Source organism: Lathamus discolor, chromosome 2 (assembly GCF_037157495.1).
Source record: "Lathamus discolor isolate bLatDis1 chromosome 2, bLatDis1.hap1, whole genome shotgun sequence".
NCBI classification, from domain to species: domain Eukaryota; kingdom Metazoa; phylum Chordata; class Aves; order Psittaciformes; family Psittacidae; genus Lathamus; species Lathamus discolor.
Window position 1 is genome coordinate 77713445 of NC_088885.1, and position 6000 is coordinate 77719444.

The window sequence follows — 6000 nt, forward strand, 5'->3', positions numbered from 1 at the left end:
TAAATAAAGTGTTCTATAGAGAATTTTGCATACAAACCAAATTCCAGATGATGCAATTGCCAAACTCAGTAGGAAAATACAGCAAAGGGAGATAGAAATTGAGAAATAGAAATTAGGAAGGAAAAAACCACTTTCAGCCAGGATAGGAAATGAGATTTGATGAGGTGAAAAGATACAGTAAGACTGTCATTTTAAGTATAAGGTACACATTGCTTCAATTAAAAAGAAGTAATATTATTGCACAAGCTTTCGACCAGAAGTGTTTGCCCTTCAGCTGTCATCTCAGCTGACTATTCACATACTGTATGGGGATATAAAATCAGCTCTCTAATACTACAGAATATCTTGGCAAAATATTCTTTTTGGTGGTTTCACACAAATATTGCATAAAAAAGGGTTTCCATTGTGGTGGTTATTGAAGTGGATTTTTTTTTACTTTCTACTATAAATATATATAGATAGATACTGAGTAATTGACCCTCTGCTTTTGAAAATTCCACTGTCATGCCAGTCAAAAGCGTGTTTTGGAAAACAATAGTAGTTGCATCCCTAGAAAGTAATTCTTGCAAAAGAAATTACATTTAGGAACATGTATTTAATATTTAATTTGCATTAATCCATAAATATCCTCAAGAAGATCCATCTTTGATCTTCTGATCATAAGATCATCTTATATGATCTTCTGATTAGCTCTCACGGTGGGCATCTTTGACATGTCATTTTCCACAGCCTGGGAGGTGCCACAGGGCTCTTCTTAAACTTTGTTGCCTGTGGGCAATTGCATTTGCTTAGGTCATTTGAGGGGTGTTTGGAAGAAGGAGGAGGGATTAAATTTACAGGGCTTTGCAGAAAAATCTCGTGTGTTGCCAGTAGTGCCTCCTATCCCAAAGGTAAATCTGTCCTTTCTCCTTAAAGAGCTTGGGCCACAGGCGAAACCAGAACTCCAGTGTCACCACCACACTCTCCAAACTCATCTTCGGTTTCATTAGTTCTTCCTAGACTATCCTTTTCCTCCTCTAACAAGTTTCATAATGGTTGTTTCATGCAGCAGTTTTGGAGTAAATACTTTGTATTTTCCTCTACTATGAGTTCAGGTTGATCTCCTTTACCATTTTATGTTCATTTTCTCCCTGCTCCAATCAACTGTGGTCTTCTTTCTCATGCTTTCTTAGACTAGCAGCTTCTTTCACAAGGTGCATTTTGTCTTTGGTGAGACTCCTGATTTGGGCAGCGGCTGCAGGTCTAACTCTCTCACTCTGATTAAGTTGGAAGTAATCACAACTGGCAAATAGAAATGTGCTATTACATTCTGAAAATGCATGTAATTCAAAATGCTGGAGTAACCTCACCAGCATGTATTTTCTTGAAAGCTGAGAGAGTACAGATATTACTGTAAATAACTTAAAGCTGTGGGTAGTTTTCTTGGTTTTGGTTTTGTTTTGTTCCATTTTTTTCCCCATCCTCTCCCATGCTCCAAATTTTTCAGAGAATTTGTGATGATTTAGTCACTTAAAAAATGACAGTCTCAAAACCTGGGTGTAGGGAGTACATAAATGTTGAGTTCTGAGAGGAACATTTAGCCAGGGAAGTTAAGGCTGTGTTCAGAAATGATTAAATCTGTCACTTCAGACTGTACCTACTCTCACTTTGACGCTGATAAGGAAACATTCGTTGCCTAAATGTTTTGAAGAAAGTTACTCTCTTGAGGAATGTCAGATCCACTGCATTAAGCGTTGCTTCCCACTGCAGTATTAATGAAATGTAATTATTTTTCCTATAGACATAACATGTCTTGAAATATACCTGCATTTGCAGCTACTGTAGTAAAAATAATGTGATGCTTTTCTTTCACCACCGAGTGTATCAAACTTGAATCTGGTTGTACACCAGCAAATAAGCTTCAGTGAAACCAGTGGCATGTTTCTAATGATTCAGTGACATGAGATGGAGCTTCAGTAATTTTATTCTATGTCAGGCCTAAATGTTTAACAATTTTCACAGCAGTCAATCAAGCCTGTTTCTTTTTAGCTTGTTCTTTCATTCTCTCTCTCTATTGTAAACTGGGGACAATCCTTGCTGAATTCAGCTGTTATAACAGTCTAAGGAGAGAATAAGGCCACTTTTGTGCTAGCTTTGCTCTCTGACAACTGCCTTAAAATAAGCAAGTAGAGAACCAAAAAAAAAAAACCCTCAGCAACCCTAAACTATACTGACAGGGTGTGATAGAGGCAGCCAAACTACTGAAAGTCAGAAACTCTGCCAGTCAGTATGATGACAGCTATGACTGTATGGGTTTTTTTGGCCTGATAGATACATGGTCATTTTATCATGACCTCAGGTTAGAGTTCTTGTCTAACATTATACAGTACCCAGAGGTATTCACACACCTGGTTTATATTATCCCCTTCACATAAGTAATTCTCACTAAGTTATCTGAGGAATGTGTAATGTGTTTCGCCATGTGACAACATCACGATGTAGCCCCAGCTGACAACTAAGCACCACCCAGCTGCACACTCACTCCTCCCCGCACCATGGGATGGGGAATAGAACTGGAAGAGTAAAAATTGAGAAAACTTGTGGGTTGAGGTTAAAGACAGTTTAACTGGTAAAGCAAAAGTTGTGTGTGCAAGCAGAGCAAACCAAGAAATCCATTTGCTACTTCCTATTAGCGGGGATGCACAATGCAATTTCTAAGCACCCGCCGACTGTGGTGGTGAGCCAGTTCTGAAGCAGTGGCCGTTGGCCAGCTTTCCCCCTATGTATATTCCCATATTATTATATGCTGAACATGACGTCATATGGTATGGATATATTGGTCAGTTGGGGTCAGCTGTCCTGACAGTGTCCCTTCCCAGCTTCTTGTGCACCCCCAGTCTACTTATTGGTGGGGTGAGGTAAGAAGCAGAAGAGGCCTTGACTTAAATGTAGGCACTGCTTAACAACAAAAAAAACCCAGCACTGCCACAGATACTAGGGAGAAAATAAACTCTTGTCCCAGCTGAAACCAGGACAGATAAGGAAGCGGGGTATGTGACCTTTCAAGGCACCTATCTTTCATGCTTTCCTATTTAAAACAAATGGAGGTTCTTGGTACATGCAACACACTTGCATACTGTCATCACTGTGTCTGCATTAAGATAAATAACATAGGTATGACAGGAATTTAAAAAGAAATTCATAAATATATGTATTGCAAACTTTTATAGATAAGATCGGGAATATAGGTGTTACCTGATTCTGAGTAGCATAGCTGCCTTAATTTCTCCTCTTCAGAAGCATGAAAATGGGATTTTCAATTACATCTTACTTATTCTAATTTATTTTCTAATTTGACAGTGTAAGTGCTTTAATTCTTTAATTAAAGTATATTTTTAATTAAATTCTGTTGGCTTGCAACTTATTTTTCATTGTTAATCTTAGTTAAATGGATTTATTAAATGCTGCTTTGGAGAATATGCATCCTATCCAGGTTCTGCTCTTCCTCAGTGCGTTAGAAATTGAGTTGGTCATTTAAATTGCCTAGTGTACTGAACAGAAAGAACTTTTCCAGAAAACTGATGGAGTGCATAAGCTGCTTGCCTATGAAGTACAGTTTAGTCTTCTTTTTGTACAAGAGTGTCAATTTTTGTACTATAAAAAGATAGTATAAAACACCATGACTATCTGATTCTAACATGCTGCTTAGGTATACATAACTGGAACATGATCCTTTTTTAAACAGAAGTCTGCTCTATTTTGTCAGTTTCCTGTGCCGCTTCAGGCAAAAGAAGGCATAAAGATAAGCCGTCCGTGTTGGTTTTTAAATCCTGACATTTCTCTGGATTTTAAACTTCAGTGTGAAATTCACTGCACTTTTTTTCAGCAAAAAGTGATCTCAGAAATACTGAAACATTTTTGGTGCAGTGAATTTTGCTAAATCCACGTGGTCATTCCAAAGAAAATACCTTAGCTACTTGACTTTCTGCACTCCAGTGCCTAGTACGTTTCTTCAGGCCCAGCTAGCTCTCCACTTTCACCCGCTTCACTTTTTTGGTGCTCACAGAAAATCCACAAGGAAATAACTTCACTGAGCAGCTAACAATATCAAGAAGTTTCAAATTTGACAAAACCCATGGATTAAAAAAACCCAACATATCACTTCAATTGCTGGTCTGCTATTGTGCTATGCTTTCAGTAGCAATCATTTACAGATGCTTACATGTAGGTGTATAGCTGTTGATAGTGATAATAGCATTGTTGTAGGTGGTGAAAACCTTCCTAAGTATCTGGAGGAATCAGATCCATATTCCACATCACAGTCAGTGGTATCTAACTTGTTAGTTCTTCATAAACTTCAAAAGGTCTGTTTTTCTTCCTAGGCCTGTGCTAGGAAAACTTCTAGGTTTTTTTTTTTTTTGTTGTTTTGTTTTGTTTTGTTTGTTTGTTTGGGTTCTTTGTTTTTTGTTTGTTTGTTTCTTTTTTTGTTTATTTTAAGAGGTGAGAAAAAAGAAGATCATTTCCCACATCACATCAAAGCAATGCAATCCTGTTCCATGGACTGCTGTGGAGCCAGGGGCATAAGTATGTCAGGGACTGTGCTGCAAAAGCAGTATTGTAGAAGTACTTGAGCTGCTAATCTTAAATTTGTAGTAAAAAATGGAAAACAGGGTAAGAAAAACTTTATTCAAGTGCTATTGAATGAGATGTAGTCTGGTGAATGTTCAGCCTTTGCTATTCAGTGCCTTTTTTTTATTATTTTTAAGGCATTTAACTATTACATAGTAGTTATTGAAAACCATTGAGTTTTTAATTACTCTTATTAAATGTCATATTAAAACATACTCATGGTGTTCACTTTTTGGAAATACTTACCTTAAATCAACTAAATATATGTCAACTACAACTTGTTAACTTTAGAAGTGAAATAAAAATAAGTTCACTATGAGGACTAATGGCAGTGTAATTTTCAAGTAGGAAAAACAAAGCAAATTTCTATTACTGTAAACGTTAAAATTCCAGTATTGTGAGGTAAGAATGGACAGTCTTAGAAGATTAAAGAATTAAAAATTGTTTTTAGATCAAGACCCATAATTGGATTTTAAAAAATATTTCTGCTTTTTAGACCTCATAGTTTCAGATTTTTCTGAATAGTCTTGAGAAAAATATTTTTAAGTAAAGCTTAATTTGTAAAACTCAGATTTTAAAATGCAGTAAATTCAAGGGGTTTAGAAAGAAACGTCCAGTGATGGCAGCAGTGTTGTTTTAGGCTCTTACAGCATCTCTTACACTTTCAAAACTGTCTTATACCTTGGACTATTCATACTATGAGGAGAGATTATTAGTGAGTTTTTGGATTAAAAAAACTTGCATCTTTAAGGTAAAAAGCAAATAAGAGAAGGTGTTCGTATACTCAAATGAAGATTCACTCTCTTTTCAACACACAGTTTACCCAGAAAATTTTTTATTGACTTTTTGGGGACCATAACATGTAATTAATATATGAACTTCTGTGAACTTCCAGAAAACAGAGAAGCCTGAGGAACTTAGAGTGTTGCAGCTGCTGAGTTTCTTCCTAGCTTGTTTGAAAGGCTATATAAAAGCATTTCCACAGCTGCAAAATAGGTGGATCTTGCAAGGCTTCTGTGATCCTTGATCTGCAGGAGTGTGTGCATGTGTTTATAAGGGTATTAGTTGAAGTGAGGTTTAGAGGGTTCAAAGAGACATACTCATGGTTCGTTGGTCAGGGTTCAAGGGCTGTAGTCCAGCTGTGATGCCTCCCAGTTTTTTGAGCTCTTAAATCTGAGGGTTTTTTTCTTCTACTCTTGAAAAACTCTGAAAAGTAGCAGAAATTCAGAGCTGCCGTAATACCATTTTCCCTCCCCTCTAGTGATCAAAAGTGTTGTTTTCAAACCATACAAAATAAAGAACAATTGATGCAAGTTCCCTTGTGACTCCTGAGTTCAACAGATTTACAGATCGACATATTTAGTAGGTTTTATTGGTGGTGGGGGTGGTGGA